Genomic DNA, 17,622 nt, shown 5'->3' with positions numbered 1-17,622 from the left:
CCTCCTGTTCTAATTCCCCCGTCTCGACATTATAGGGACACTCGCGTCTCCAATGTCCCACCTCGTTACACTGATGGCACCTCGTTGTCTTTTTCAGTGTTGCGATATCTACCCTCGGTCTCGGCCTTTCTTCCTCATCTCTGCTTTGATTATTCTGTTTCTTTACTGGTGTTCCTGTTCCCTGTTGCCGCTGTCCACCCTTTCCAGCTGATTGCATCTGTACCAACATCAGCTTTTCCTTAAGTTTCTTTGCTTTTGAATCTATTTCATCGCTACAGTACCTTGCATACCTCAGAATCTCATCTAAAGGTTTGTTCTGCCAACAAATTAAATGCTGTTGAATCATCAAGCTTATGTCCGGCCTTAATCCTAGGACAAACTTCGACACAAACTGTCCTATGTCTTTGGGGTCCATTACATCCAACCCACTATACTGTTTGAATGCTTTCAGCAATCTCTCATAGAACTCGTGAACGGTCTCTTTAGGCTCCTGAGTTATTCGATCTATCTTAACCCAGTCTATGTCCTGCACTGGCACTTTCTCTTTTAACCATGCAATTACTCTCTCGTACTTTTCCATTACTCTCTCTGATGGACCGTTTGTCTGAGCATCCCTCGGAGGTTCACAAGCGGGCCATTCAATACTAAGTTTGCATGCCGTCCACAAATCTCCGGGTACTACGATATCAAACAGAGTGTTCAAATCGATCCACAGTACCTTAGAGATCTTCACGAACCTCTCTACCTTCTTATACCACTCAACGGGGTTCTCTCTGAGTTTTGGAAAGGAATTGGTAAATGCCGCTAAATCCCCCCTACTCCAGGGTACATGCACGTAGCTTCCGTTCGCGATTTCTCGCAAAGGGAAAGCTTCCATTCGCATTAGCTCTCCATCTTGGGACCTCGCGAGTGTACTCCTTCTGACGGATCCCCTCTTAGACCATCTTTCCTCCCATTTATCCAAATCCCTCCATACTCTGATACTCAGGATCAGTTCCTTTATGTGTACTTTCAGCCCAATCGTCCTGCGATCATCCAGATCTTGATCCGTGCAATTTAGCCTATGGTTACCCTGTAACGCTTTAGTTCGTGACATGTCTATCATATACCTGTCTGCCAATTCAGATAATTTTTCATGAACTGACCTCGCTTTTCGAGTAACGCTCTTAGACATAAACAGTATTTCATCATGATCATACAGCTCTATCCTTTCCATTGGCAATGTGCCGTCTATGATTTCATCTAAGTCTGATTTTAAACTCATTACATCGAGCCGTTTTGCCTTTATCTCAGCTTTCAGTACCTCAGTCCTAGGTGGTTCGCTTACATCCCTCTCACCTCCAGTACGCGCCCTACGTCTCGGTGCAGGTGAGTTATGAGGCGTCCTTCTTGTTTCTCTTTGTTCCCACCTCTCTAGATCCCAAGCTCTCCCATCCTCCCTTGGGGTATGGTGGAACATTGATCTATTCCCCATCACTACATTCTGTCTTTTCGGCTCGGTCTCTCTAGATGCGAGATAGGATCTTCCGTTCTGTTCTACATCACTGCAACTCCCTTGCTGTCTGGTGTCACTTAATAAATGGAAAGGTCCTTCACGGTCCTCCATGTTCCCGCGATCCCGTCCGTGATCACTGGATGTATGGCGTGACCTTTCGCGACTCTCTATATTCTCGTGACTCCAGTGTCGCACGTTTTCTCCCGGGGCATGGTGAGTGCACCTGAAGCTATCTCGGTACTCCTGCGTCTTTCGTTCTCCCTCACTAAAAATGAGGCGAGGCACTCCCCCACACCCTGCACTCCTGTCGTCGCACATTTGTCTACTGCCACTAGTGGTATGGCAAGTATCTCCCTTGCTTCCTTGACTCCCTCTCTCCCACTCTGGGCTGCTTTCGCCAGCTCCGCAGTGAGAGAGGATCCTGTTATCCTGATCTCTCCATTCTGCTTCTGTTTCTAACTTTTTATTCTGAGTCTCTTCGGCAGCATCCCATTCCTTCAAGTACTCCCTTAATTCCTTAAAGGTTTTCGGTTTCGGTCCCCTCAGATCCATCTGGCTTCTCTCCCTCTGTTCTATCCAGGGACCCGTTGCCGAATCCAATGGGGTACTCCGACTCCTTGGTCCTAGCAACTGCCTTTGGGAATTGATCGTATTATTCCTACTCTCCATCTCTGCCCTTTCCCTGTCCCATCGTGCCTGTTCCTCCTGCTGGACTTCCTCTGGGTTGTAGATTGACACTATAGGACCTATGGTAACAGGTACTTGTAGAGCCTCTGGCAATTGATACGACCTTGCATGCTGTGTTTCTGGTACCTTCTGGACCACGAATCTTCCTACTACCTTCTGTACGGGACTAGATTGAGGTACTTCCTCACCTTTCTTGGGATCCCACTCTGTTACTGGGAGCGGTTTATATTCCCCCCATCTAGCTCCGTCCCCTTGCTGTAGTTCGGGACTTTCGGCTTCTCTGTTGTACGGAGGTGGTCTATCTAATAGTAGCCTATCTATCAGATCCTCATCTGGCTCGCTATCCTCATCTTCCTCTAGGGGTTTCTTTTCTCCCGTAGTCTCTAGCATTGTGGACAGTTTGTCTGCTTCTATCTTCTGCACCCTCCACTTCTTAGCTTCATCATCCCATTTAGCATCCTGCACTGCTTTTACCGATCGTCTCACTCTTTCTTGGCGCCTATTCAAGCTCTTTTCGTGTGCCGTTCTAAACCATGCACTAAGGGCTTCGAACTGTGTTGGCCTCGGTAGAGGTCTCGTTGCAAGCATTACTGCTTTCAGTTGGTTTAATACTTCTAGCTTAAACGTCCCGTATCTCGGAAACGTCAGTTCCTTATTCCCTTCTGTTAGCTTATTCCACTCAGAGATCCATAGTATTGAGTGTAAGCCTACATTCACTGCCATATGGTAAGCTGGTGTGCCTTCTGGTGGAGCTTCTTCTCCTGCATACAAGTTTCCTCTATCTCTCCTAAAGATCGCCCTTAAACGTTTAAAACACTTCATTTTCAAGAATCTACGATTTTCCTTAATTCTCTTCTTTACTTCCCGATAACAAACCAACCAATCCCTACGCGGCTCTCGCTGACCAGCCTATCCCAGCGCGGTTCTACGCTGACCGACCAATCTCAGCGCGGCTCTACGTTGACGTCACTTGTCCCCTCTGCAGCAGTTCCCCTCCTTTCTCAACTCGTCTCACGGTCTTGCATGCGTTTTCATTCATACGCCGAAAAATGACTACTTCCGTCCAAGCGATCACTTTTCTCTGACTGTACGTCCACAGTCTAACTGTAATTGTCACCTCAACTGACGAGACGTCTTTCCTCTCACGGTCAGACGCTCGCCTTAACTGATAGGTTACTTACACACAGTAAACGTACGACCAGCGTCCGTTACTCATACACTCACTCTGTCACTCCCCCTATCATCGGTCCTACGGGCGATCAATGGTACCTCATGACCCCCTTTCAATGGTAGACAATTACTCTGGGTGTTCGATACACCCGAACCACTTAAGCTCTCCTTGAACTTAAGATTTTATCCGGTTGCGCGCGCTCACAACCTTCCCTCAATCACACTACAGGCATTCAACTCCGCTTGACATTACAACACAAGTACAACACAAAACACCGCAATCTGGCAACGCATGACCCTTATACTCACTCTCGACCGACTCTGCTGCTTTTCTCTCGCACCGTCAGCACCGTCTTCGGCAAGGATTCTTCTTCTGGTCGTCGATGACTAGGGACCTTGGGGTAATCTAGACCTGACCTAGGTTGTCTTCCTCAAGAAGAAAACCATCTTTCTCTGCTACCAACTGCGGGGAATGAGATTTTGATACCTTTTCTGATCACTTAGATACCTATCTCATTCATCTATTTGGATCGATTATTTTCTGTCATTGAGTAAAAGACAAACCCCGCATAGGTTAAATAAACCCCATAAACTGACGCAACTCTGAAGAACCACTTACGACTGATGAAGTTTTAAAAGTTTAATATAAAATCAGAATGAGTTGCATATACAATCCTCTCAGGATAAGATTCAACAAGTATACAGGAACTAAAAGGAACATAAATTCCCTAAAGAACCTCAGTCTACAAAAGAATACAATCAAAGTCAATTCCAATATCAACAGATTAAAAAGCATAGACACAAAGTGGTTCCGTTGCGTCATCTACAAAAAGAGAAAAACAAGTTAATTCTGTCCCTACTCTGTACTAGGTGACATCCCTACTTCGCAAGTTCCTTACCTAAAAAAGGTGTCAGCAGTTTGACTTCCAAAGAAGTTCAAACTCTCTTAGCCTCTAATGGTAACTTATGTCGAGAAACAGTACCCTCTCTGCCTACCCATCCGATCTCTAAGGGTCCTCGGCCTACTGCTCTCTCGCGCTCTGATCTCTCTCTCTGGCCATCTGCTCATGCCATCTGCGCTATCTTCTCCCCGGGGTGCTGTCCCTAAATACACAATCACAGTATGGGTGGAACGCCTCTTGACGCCCACCACGTACACATTCACATGATGTCATTTCTAGCTCTTTCCATAGCTTCATCTCTTCGCGTCGTCCGTTAAGTTGACCTTGCTTCTTAGGCACCATCTTCGTCTTCTTGCTGGTGACTTCATTGACATTTCATTTGACACTTTCGGAGCAAAGTCTATCACCTCAACAGACCTTTATTCTTTACGACTGTATTCGTAACCTCATTTGGTCCTGTGAACGGTTGTTTCTAAACCACACCCAAATTCCAAGCGTCTCTTATCTCACTTAGGCCATAAACGTCGTCCAACATTGTCACCTTAAATCTAGCAAGACCTTTGACTCTTGTCTCGCACATTCAGATCAAGGCTATCCACGATTCCTGTGAGCCCACTAAATTACATACAGCGGACTACTCTCCTGCGAACTCTTGGTCAGTTAGGTTAAAATCACACATGACCAAACCTTTCTAACATTCCTACAAACTCTTCTACACAGTATAACCTTTAACACGCATTTATATATAATCGAATTTAGCAAAGCAGTGATTATACGCGAATGCATTCTACATAGAATACAACATTTATTCTCGTGCTTACATGGTGCTATACATACTCTGCACATTTCTTCGCTTTACGTTTCGTCTTCTTTCTCCGTTTAATAATTACACACGTATATTCAGTTTTGCACGTTCTGCTGTTCTTAAGCATTAGTATACATTTCTATATTAGCCCACTATGTATACGGGCCTTTCTAATTCTAATACACTTTATAGAGTAGGTACAGATACATTTCCTATTACATTGGTTACATCGGCTAACTTTACGCTACAAGTGTTAACTTCACGTTATAGATTCTACGTTTATGCGATATGCTTGTGAATATGGTACAGATATACTTTTTATTCAAATTGCGCTCTCTCACCTTCGTGTGTTTATCTTCAGGTGCCTCAGCGTGGTATTTGCCGGTATTTATTAACTCGTAATGTTTTTATCTTCAGGTGCCTCAGCGTGGTATTTGCCGGTATTTATTAGCTCGTAATGTTTATCTTCAGGTGCCTCGGCGTGGTATTTGCCGGTATTTATTGTAATCGCTAGCGACCTAAAGGTCCATGCGATGTTATAGCATGCGTCATAATTGCATGCTTTCTGAAGCCTGCCGCGATGTCCTAGTCGCGTTGCGATGGAAGCGCCATTGCAATACTTTCGTTGCAACAGGTGTTTCCCCATTTTTAATAGAATCTTGCATACAACCTGTGTTCACGCCAGTTTAGCTTATCTCGGGACCATACGTCGCACAAATTGATTATCTTACGTGACATTTGTTATATATTTTTCGACAGATGGTTCACCTTATACAGAACAGACTAATAACTATAGATCGAGAATCTAATTTCCACAATACAATCTTTTTATTGACGTTCTCTCACAGGTCCACTCACGACGGACCTGTGGATAAATCATGCTTCACATACTACTTTTCTCCAAAAGGGGGGAAATACGACACACGAGATTCAGGTACTCATTTTTCAGAGTGTCTCTAATTCGTTAGACCTCGAATATTTAGTGAATAATAAATTACTGATAAGGGTGTGATCACACTTATTGTTTTTTATTGATGTCTCACAGAATTGACCAAATAAGATCAAGTACCATGCTAAGAACAATACTTTAAAAAAAAGTCTATGCTGGAACTGCTTTTTTCAGTTATAGAGAGAGAGGTACTTACCGAGCTCCCTCTTTTACCCGTATTTTGTAAAAATGTAGGCTTTTTAATTATGGTCTTCTATTCCCTCTGGAGAATAGCCCTCTTGAATTGTCTTCATCACGAGTTTTCATTTCCTTTCCAATCACTTTTGGACTTGTATCTCTCTGTCGGTCACTTTTTGAGATATCATGGCTTTCCTAGAACCTTTTCGTATATTTCACCCTCACCTATAGAAATGAATGGATAAACACTTTTCCTTTTTAAATAGCACAAGAGAACATCACTGCACGTTTTTAAATCTTTTTCTACACATTGGCCACACCCAAAACTGTAGTAAAATATCATCTGATGTACATACCATAAATAGTATATAATGAGCACTATTTCTTCATTCATCTTTGTTCACAGCCTTGAGAAAGTTACGCTTAAGTAACGAAACACGTGTCGGCTGTCATCGGCTGTTAGTCAACCACTATTACCTGGAAGGCCCTAGGATTAGGACCTCCAGTTTGGCCGCCACTTTAGATTGTAGTGCTCAACCAATTTTCAAACTATGTACATAATGTGAAATTTCATGTACTGCTTTTCGATTCTTAGACAGCTTTTTGGTTTGGAATTACCCCCAACCGCTATGATAAAATCTTGGACTGAATAACAAACTGCTCAAGAAGATGTTCTCCTCTCTTTATGATTGATGCAATTTTAATGTTCTCCTATCTTTGAAATAATATATCGATTAAGAAATCATTGTTGTAGGACTTCTAGAACTAGCCAATTACCTAATTCCAATGACCACACCGTAAATTGTTTTTGTTAAATATTAGAGTGCTAGGGTACAACTATTTTCTAAGACTTGAAACAACAGGTATTTAATACTCGTTGACTTAGCATCCTTGGTAGTGGGATGCTCCTGTTTAAGCATGGGCGGAAAATCCGTTACGCTCGCGGATTTTGCTGATTTTCAGTAAATTCGCAATCTGCGAGATTCGCGAATTTCCCGCAAAATCCGCAAATTCGCACGCAGCGGATTTTTTTTCTTTGCGGTGTAAGTTCGCAATTGCGAACATGTAGGTGCGGCGGGCAGCAACAATCTCGCACTCGCGAAATTACAAAAATTGCAATTCTGCACAAGAAATCTACTAGCAAGCAGCATAGACCTTCTGAAAATGATTATTTTTATCAGAATAACTCCTCAGGTTGACATTTGCCTGCACTTTTTTTGATTTGAGGCCTTTTGATTTTCTTTGGATAACTTTTGGATTAGAAATCAACTTTCTCATATAAGCTTGGTGGGGCATTAAAGTTGCTGTAATGCTGCTCTGCAGAAAAACAAGTTTTGCAAAAGTGAAAGCAGGTTCAAAAGTTCAAACTCATCATAAGTAACCGTTCCCTGTAGTGCTTCCTGACAAGGGCCCCTCCAGAGTTCAGTTGCTAGTTGCAACAATTGTATGGCCCTGCTCTGACCCTCACAGCAGGCTCATAGAATAGCTACAAGTAGGCCACAAAGGTCCTGGAAAAAAAATTGCACTGCAACAGAAAGCAAATTACAGATAAGGAAGCAGGTGCCAGACTGGAATTTTAAAACAGTGACACATTAATAAATCAACCCCAAATTAATTCATGTCAGTTGAAGCAGGCAGGTGTGCTTGCTTTTTCCCCCCATAATCTACAGTGATGATGAACCAGAGGGTGGCATAAGGCATTGATGTACCAGAGGGTGGCATGGGTGAAACAGAGGAGGCAGGGGAGAAACAGAGGGTGCTGGGAACCTGTGATGATGAACCAGACGTAGAAACAACATAATCGTGACCGTTGCGAGCCGACATGTAAGTTCGCAATTGCAAACTGTTACAAAACCCTCGCGAACTGTCAGAAATCCTTGCGAACTGTCAGAAATCCTTGCGAACACAAAAAAAAAACGCAAATTCCCAGTTCAGTTGCTAGTTGCAACAATTGTATGATCCTGCTCTGACCCTCACAGCAGGCTCATAGAATAGCTACAAGTAGGCCACAAAGGTCCTGGAAAAAAAATTGCACTGCAACAGAAAGCAAATTACAGATAAGGAAGCAGGTGCCAGACTGGAATTTTAAAACAGTGACATATTAATAAATCAACCCCAAATTAATTCATGTCAGTTGAAGCAGGCAGGTGTGCTTGCTTTCCCCTCCCCCATAATCTACAGTGAGGTGGCATAAGGCATTGATGTACCAGAGGGTGGCATGGGTAAAACAGAGGGTGGCAGGGGTGAAACAGAGGGTGCTGGGAACCTATGATGATGAACCAGACGTAGAAACACATAATCGTGACCGTTGCGAGCCGACATGTAAGTTCGCAATTGCGAACTGTTACAAAACCCTCACGAACTGTCAGAAATCCTTGCGAACTGGCAGAAATCCTTGCGAACACAAAAAAAATCCGCAAATTCGCGAGAATTCGCGGATTTTGCGGATTGCGAGTTCGCAAATTCGCAAAATTCGCAAACGCCAGATTCGCAAAATTCGCCCATGCTTACTCCTGTTACCTTGAAGGCCACCGTAATCTCTGCACACTGACATACTTGAAACAGATAAAGAACGTTAAGGTTACTTTGAAAATTTGATGTGAGACCGTCTAAACCAGTCATATACCGTCATATGATATTGTAAAACGCATCCAGGCATGATGGTACAAAGCCACAGACTGTGCAAGAGCACGGCCCACAGAGTCTGTGGTATCCAAGGAGGATCGTATTGAAAAATATGTCATCTACTTGCCCTGAAGGATAAGACGGAGTAACTCCAGGCGCAATTCCTCCGTAAGATAAGGAAGAAAGTTAGCTACGCATGTAGTGTTCAAAGCGCGGATGGCCCCGCTAGAAGAAGCAAAAAGCTGTCTTCCACATGCATCCAGCCACCGGGATTCCCAGGAGGGAGGAAACAAGACAAAGTGGAGGAGTCTTGTAACCCAAAAGCTGCCTGAATTACCAAGCCCTGAGCTGTAGGGTGGAGGGACAGGCAAAGTGGAACCCCCGGGGCAGGACAGTGCTTACTAACAATGGCCCGATCAACCGGGGCTCCGGAAGAGGGCCGTGCCCATGTGCCACGAAGGACTTCTAAAAAAGCACCCCCAAGGGGTAGCAAGGGCTCCACTATAATGGGCTCGAGATGAAGTAGATCTATTTAGGGATCGGGAATGAGGGGTACCACAGGAGGCTGAAAGCCGAGGATAGCAGCTGCCCTGTTGATAGTCCGCGCATAGATGGCCCATAGCTCAGTAGTCACCCTTGGAGGGGACAAGAGGCCGTCTGTAGGAGACGGTTGGAGGCTACTCCTGCCAGTTGCCATAAAGAGCGGCCAGGGAATGACCCAAAGGCCATGCCACACCAGGGACCTGCACCAGAGGCCCCTGACTAGGGGAAGCAGCAGCTTCCGCAAGGGCTGCAGCAGACACCGGTGTCGCCTGTCACCGCTGAGGAGTCAGAAGCGAGGAACCCGGAGGGAGGTCAACCTCAGGCATGGATTCTGGTGTCGATGAACACATGGACACCGGCGACGATGGATGCTTTGACTGCGGCATCGGTGGGCACCCTGTCGGAGTTGACTGGGTGTAGATGGCCTCCACTGGGGCGCTACCTCTACGTCGACAGGCGTCGGACCATGCGTTGCCCCAGACATGGGATCAGGCTTAGAGCCGGGTGTGGGTTTGGACGTCGAGCCTGGCTTCGGGTCAGCTGTGGAGCCTAGCATCGCCGCTTCCGCCATCCCCGCAGGTAGCCACACAGGGCTATGCGTTGACTGGCGTGTGAGCCCAGCATCGCCGCATCCGCGCAGGAAGCTGCACAGATCTATGCGTTGACTGGCAGTGTGTGCTAGAGCGATCAGGATGGTCTGGGCCACGGCCCAACACTGTCTGCGCGGCTCTGGTATCAGAGTCATGCACACAGCCCTGGTCGGGGACATATCTGTCAATGAGAGTCCGTCTTGAGTACCCTCCGCCTCTGTGGGGCCCGAAGATGCACCAGGGAGAAAGGGGGCTTTTAAGTAGGCCTGAAGAGCCCGGGAGTAGGCCTCCATTTGGGAGCGCGCCGCTCCAACTCCTGGAAAAGGAAGGTATGGAGGAAGTGACCTATGGGTGCCCTTAGCTGACCCCTTACGAGAGGAGTGAACCTCAGTGGACGCTTGTGGCTCCACTGACCTTTTTTAGGGCACCGGTCGCAAGAGCAGCCTCAGGAACGGGCCCCCTCTGGAGAGAAGAGGCTGGAACGGACAGCTGTGAGGCCAACAGCTTAATATGGCGTTCCCGTAGGTTCTTTGGCTTCATCTGTTGAGTCACTTAATTCTCCGGAGTCATGGTGCGCACCAAGGCACCACATGCAAATAAGGTGCGGGTCAGTGCTAGACATCTGACGCGCACAGGCCTCACAGGCTTTGAACCCAGAGGGCATTGGATACTGTTCCGGTACGACACCAGCGGTGCAGAGAAGGGCCAAAACAAGGCCAGGAACTGCTGGTTTCCAGGATCCTCATCATGACGCGGAAAAGAAAACTGATGTTGGCGCGCCAGGGCGGGGGATATATGGCTCCGCTGAAGTCACATCCATGGATGACGTCATGGCGCAGCCATACGGCACCGCATGCAGAGGTGCTGCTGCGCAAAATTTTCCGGATCCAGTCTGACACCTGCGGATATTCTAAGTTAAGGAATCTGCGGCTAGACGTCTCTGTCAGATTTTACATATCAGACTTCTTCTCCACATAGAAAACTAAGAATAGCAGATATGTACAGTACACGATAAATACCTCAACTTGGGTAATATAATTTACCAGGCATTATAAATACCCTTCCCCATTGCGCTTAACTTGGAGTTGTAATGAGGGCCTTTGAAAAGAAAGTCAATTGCTCTTAAGGATCAGCACTAAATTTAAGCTAGAAAAAATAAAAACACAATCGGGTACAATTTGCATACTCAACTCTATTCCCAATCAGTGATTTAGTGCAGAGTACACCATGCTAAGCAGACAACTCTGGTGCACGCCTAGGACTGCACGAGCCAACAATTATAAACAATCAGTCTAAAATTAATGCATCCCCTCCCAGCCTCTGGCAAGTAGCAGTTGTGCCAGAGACAGGCACAACTGCTACTTGCCAGAATGTATGCTACAACTGTGTTAGCTTCGTAGCAACTGGTAACAACTTCCTTGAGTTTGTTTCTTGGGGCCAGGCAGATCCAGAGGTGTGAGTAAACAACTGAATGCTGCCAAAAGCAGATTTTTATTGTGCTTCAACATGACTCTGAAAGCAGATGAGTTTGTTACAACTCGGTCCATCCAAATTTGCTAAATATGGACTTGTGTTTACAGTTTTTAGAGAAAGGTGAGTTATCATGAGGATGAAAGAAGGACGTTTTGTAACCTACTTTTGTAAACTAGATGCCTGGCCTTCACCCTGGGGATGCCCAGGAGTGGACACCTCACAGGGAAAGCCAGGACGGGTTCCACAGCGGTATTCGTACAGGCGCCTTGAGACCCTTGCGGGTGAGTAGTGCGCTATACAAGTATCAATTTACATTTACTTTGTATTGCTGAGCAGGGCACAATTGTGAGGGGTACAACTACACCTCTTTTCAACTTTGTGCAAATTACAACAATGAACTCTAAAATTACTTGTTGGAGATATTTTGTTGTTCTTCTGTGATGTGCTAAACCCAGTCTGAACACCTAGCAAACGATTTAAGGTCACACTACCCAAAAAGCGTACAACGTTAACGCAGGTTAGGTCCACCATTTTGCACGGTAATCAAAATTCTGCTGTAATACCAAGCGTTAACATGATGACCCTAGAATACTATTTCCCCTGGATTTTTGGGGCATAAACAGATTACATTTTCCTCCTATATTGTTTGCAAGGCACACTCAATGAGAGCTTATGTGCCTCTCTACCTTACAGAAGCTGGGATGTATCATTCTTCCTCTTGGTTAATCAGTGTGGATTAGCTGCCTCCGCACTGAAAATGTTAACCATGGTCAAACAGTATTAGGATGGTTTGACATGATTATCGACCACTACATCTTTCCTAATATAGGCTTTCACTAGGAAAGTTAATACAATTAGTGATGAAAGATTGAAGATGTGAATAGGCGAGTGGAAAAATGGAAAGTGCGAGCTTAAGTAGAATCCCATCTACATTATTTTTAATATCAAACCCTACTGAATATATACTAAAACCATTAGGTTAGCATTCCATAATGATGCACTTTAAAATACTTTTTCCGTACGTGGGTAAGTTTATTAACCTTTATTTTTGCACTTCTGGCACAAAATGAAGTGATTCAAAAACAATTTTTTTTAAACATGTATCCTCCCTAATGTTTGATATCTCATTACGTTAAAAAAGAATGGTTGAAAATCTTACACAAGAGAGTGACTCCTGGGAGATAACAGTAAGCGGAGCTCTCATGGAGGTCACTCGTTGCTTCAATGAAACATTACACCAAAGGGTGTTATTGACAGACGTCCATTGTGTAGCTTCCTTTCATCTTCCCGACACACTGCCGAAGCATTAACTACTTTGAGTACATATTCTCTGAGGAGCTGCCAACCTCTGATGTTCTATTGCAACTCCACTGTCTAGTCTCTAGGAATAAAATTTTAGGAAGGGGCTTTGTGCCATTTCCGCAAATGTACCGTAGGACCGCAACAACTTTCTATATACCATGTTTCATTACAAGAAAAAAAAGAAGAAACAAAAAAAGGAGTGCAGTAGCTGAGATTATCTTTGGAGACCCTGCCCGGGCTGGCAAATCCCAAGGCTACCTAGTATCGATTTCACTTCTTCCCTCCTTCTTCCAACAACCCTCTGTACCTCCAGTATTTTATCTCACACTTGCATACTTTTGCATCCTTACTTTCCTAGTCTCTGAAACTTCTCCTTTGTCATTTGCTCTCTTTGTCTGGATCAAAGTCAAACTCTGATTACAAAAAATATGTCACCCTGCACCCCCACCCAAAAAAAATGTCGGAACCCACCACCATCTTATTTTAAAGCCAGCAGATAAGTCCGCTTTCGTTACAAAAGCATAAGGAGATGGCAGTGAATTCTGCCTTAACCTCAGGCCTGCTGCAAGTATACTGAATGCTGTAAATGGCATGCTGCAGAAGGAACATTAAAATGGAGGTGTTCATTAGCAGAGATAATCCAGTATTCTTACAGATATATGGAAGTCAACATATACTCTTACTGGGCATAGGGTAATTTTTGCTAGTATGATCAAAAAGGCTGATAACTAGTTCCTTGACATGTAAATGCACTACTTTTAATTTTCGCAAATGATCCATACTCGTGACCAGTTAGAAATATTGAAACCAAGTCTCACGTAAATATCAAAGTATATTAAAAAAAAGATTTGTTTCGCTATTAAGAAACATCAAGGTATAACTCCTAAACATGATAGGGTGTGTGGCATTCCGGGTAAGGCCTAACACGTGAAAACACACTCACTTAAGGACTGACACAGACTCGTAATTGCAGTTAGCCGGAAAGACCCCGAGCGGTCTTCCGCATGTTTATTTATACCCCGGCGCGAGCCCACCCCGGGGTTGTGCGTGCGTGCGTGGGGGAAAAGATACATTGTACGAGAGAGCCCGGGTGGCTCTCTACATCCCTCCTTTGTTTTAGTTCTGTTTCTGCTGGCACGCTCCGGGATTTCAGTTTAGGGCGATGCCCAAGCAAAGTCTCTCATCCGCTGGCTAGGCCTCGGATTGGGCCTCAGACTGTATCGGTGATTCCGGGTCCATGGCAATTCGACAACCCCAGCCGGGGTTGCCCTTGGACCTGCGCTCGCCTCAGCCGCCCTCGGTTGGCTTTGCTCGGTGCCAAGGCTAGGTGGTGTTGGCCTTGGTTGGATATCACCCTGTAATGGCACTGTTGTCGGACTAGGGAAGCTGTAGAAGTCCAAGTCTTCATATTCTCCTGATTCCGCTCCTTCCTCTCTTCTGTGCCCTTCGGTTGCTTCGGTCGCTTTCCTGAAGCATGATATGTTTCTTGTCACGACCTGTCCGTCTCTCTTCGCGGTGACCATTGTCCCTTGGACCTTGTCCACTCCCACACTTCGGGCTCGAACGGAGTTCGGAACTTCTAGCCAGGATGGCGATCTTTGAGGACCACCACGTCTCCGTCCTTAATGTCCGGTTCCTTGGCGTGGCGATACGCGCTCGCCTTGATGTTGGTGGTCTGTCTTCGGGCTTGGGTAGCTTCGGCGTTTCTCTCTTCTGGCACCCATGTGCTAGCGGTTGGGATACTGTCCCTGGGAGCACGCTTGAACAACACTTGGGAGGGAGCGCACTTGGTTGTTGAGTGAGGCGTCTGGCGGTATGCTCCTAGGAATTGATCAAGGGCTGCCTCCAGGTCTTCGCCATTGTCCACCGCTATCCTGAGGGCCCTATTTATTGTTCGCATCAGTCTCTCAACTTCCCCATTTGCCTGGGGCCACAGCGGGGTGATCTTTCTGTTTTTGATCCGGAGGGCCTCCAGGTATGACTGAAATTCTCTCCCTTGAAAGGGGGGTCCGTTGTCGGACTTGATTTCCTCTGGGAGCCCCATCGTGGCGAATATGCGGTTTAGCACTTTCTTGACTTGTGGGAATGCGGTTGATGCTATGACTTCAAGTATCGGGAATTTTGAGAACGAGTCTACTAACACCAGCATGTGTCTTCCGTCCGGGAAGCTGCCAAAGTCTATGCTGAGGTGTGTCCAGGGTGTCTGAGGTGCTTCCTCTGTGATTACGGGTGCCGGGACGGGTTCTCCACCAGTGATCGTGCAGGCGTGGCAGGAACGTACCATGGCGTCCACTTGGCTGTCCATCGCCGGAAACCACACCTTGCTCCTTAGTCGTGCCTTTGTCTTGGCCATGCCTTGGTGCCCCACATGTGCTAGACTTAGAGCTCTTTGTTGGAGGCTTTCCGGCATGACGATGAGGTGTCCTCGCAGGATAACTCCTTCATCTCCCACACTTAGTATCTGCCACAGTTGCTGTCTGGCATGGCTCACTTCCGGCCGGAGGCTAGATGCGCCATCGAGAAAGTGGGCCCAACGATTCTCCTCGAGGGCACGGCGGACTTTCGTCAGAGTCTCGTCCTCTGCAGTGGCGTCTCCGATTTCTTTGAGCGACATGTTCTCCGGACAAGCGGCCTGCGTGATCATGTGGACAATCTATTCCACCTCTTCTCCTTCCTCTGTGGGCGGCCGCTGAGTGTTGACATCCGGGTGCCGGGACAGGTAATCGGCTGGGTTGTGGGCCCCTGGCCGGAACACGATTTTGAAGCGGTAGCCCTGCAGCTGGACTACCCACCGTTCAATGCGTGGGGGAGCTAGCCGTGATGTCCCCGCAAAGAGGGGCAGAAGAGGCTTGTGATCTGTGACCACCGTGAATTCTTGCCCGCAGAGGTAGAGGTGGAAATGCTGGCACGCCCACTTGATGGCCAGGGCTTCTCTTTTTATTTGGGCGTACCTGGTCTCTGTGTCCGTCAGCGCCTTGCTGGCATAGGCAACTGGTTTCCACTCCTCGGGCCCGTATTCTTGTAGAAGAACGGCTCCCAGTCCCACGGGGCTGGCGTCAACGATTAGCTCGGTCCGACGTCGTGGCTGGAAGTAGGCCATTGTGGTGTTATCCAGGAGACTGGCCTTGATGGTTTGGAACGCTTTGTTCGCGGTGTTGGTCCAGTCCCATTTCTGATCGGCTCGGGTGAGGGTCCTGAGGGGTTCCGCAAGGGCGGCCAGGTTGGGTATGAACCGGCCACAGTATGTGGCCATGCCCAAGAAACTGCGTACTTCAGTCGGGTTTCGGGGGGTGCTGGCTGCCTTGATCGCTTCCGCTTTCTTGGGGTCAACTTTCAGGCCCTCTCTCGTGAAGTTGTATCCGAAAAAGTCTACCGACTCTTGGTAGAAGGCGCATTTGGCTCGGTATAGAGTCAGGCCGCTGTCCGCGAGTCTTTGCAAGGTTGCCCTCAAGTTGACGTGATGCTCTTCTAGGGTTGTGGAGTATACTAGAATATCATCGCTGAGGTTAATCACTCCCCTCAGTCCCGATAGCACCTCACGAATGGTGTTTTGGAAGACCTCTGCCGCGGAGGAGACACCGAAGCTGAGCCGGGTGTAGCGACGCAACCCCACGTGCGTCGAAAAGGTGGTGATGTATCTGCTGGCTGGTTCCAACTCGAGCTGGTGATAACCCAAATTGAGATCCAGCTTCGAAAACCATTTCGCCCCGTTGAGGTCCGCTATTATATCGTCCATGGTGGGGGTGATATGCCTTTCGCGCTTGACGGCTGTGTTAGGGGGGGCCTCATGTCCACACACAGACGAATGGCCCCTGGCTGCTTCGGTTTGGGTGCAACGACCAACGGGGAGACCCAGGGTGTCGGGCCCAACACTTTCTCGATCACTCCTAGGTCTTCAAGCTTCCGAAGCTCCTCCTCGACCTGCGGCCTGAGGTTGAAAGGTACCCGCCGGTGTCGGAGTGCTACCGGTTTGATCGATGTGCCTATGTGTAGTTTAAATCTCCGCCCCTTTAGTTTGCCTAGGCCCTTGAACAGTTCTGGAAAATCCTTTAGCATGAAATCCGCGTGTGCTTGGTGCACTTGATTGGCAAAGAACACCAGGCCAAGGTCTTCTGCCGTGTGGCAGCTCAGGAGGGTGCCCTTCTTTCCTTCCGTGATGTGAAACTTGGTCTCCGTGGAGTATTCTCCGTTGACTACAGTGGTTTGGATTACTCCTCGAAGGGGTAGCGGTTCAGTTCCCCCGTAGGTGTAGATCTTCGCTACGGATAGCGTTAGTGCAGGCTTCGGGGACATCCTCTCATATTGATCCGAGTCCATGACATTCACGGACGCTCCTGTGTCTATCAAGGTGTTGACATTCGTCCCATCCACTGTTATGGAACACATGGGCGGCGGCCTCCTTCTCGTGGACGCTCGGCTTACATAGGAGACGACGTACACCTCGTCGTCCTCATCGTCCTCGTACCTGGGTCGTCGGTCTTGTGCTTGAGTGTCCGGAGGAGGTCGTTCCTGGTCGAGTGATAGTTGTCGGATGCGCTGCGTCACTGCCCTGGCACGTGGGCCTGCTGATCTGAACTTTCCTCCCCGGCAGACGGCGGCAAAATGATTCAGACGCCCACACTTGAGGCATGTCTTGCCTTTGGCGCCACATGTGGCAGTGGCAGGGTGGTCTTCACCGCAGTACCCGCACTGGTTTCCTCGTGGTGGGCCATTCCGCTGCTTCGTTGGCGGGAACCTCCTTTGAATTGCGTCTACCCGTTCTTCTTTGATGGTCATGGTTCTTGCAGCGGGTGGGGCAATAACCGGGGTGCGCAGGGCCGCCTCCATTTCCTCTGCCCTGGCATCGGACAGTTCGTGCGATCTGGCCAGGATTAGTATCTCGTCGAGTGATATCCCTGGTTGCC

Source organism: Lissotriton vulgaris, chromosome 2_1 (genome assembly GCF_964263255.1).
Source record: "Lissotriton vulgaris chromosome 2_1, aLisVul1.2, whole genome shotgun sequence".
NCBI lineage: Eukaryota > Metazoa > Chordata > Amphibia > Caudata > Salamandridae > Lissotriton > Lissotriton vulgaris.
This window is presented reverse-complemented; position numbering follows the sequence as displayed.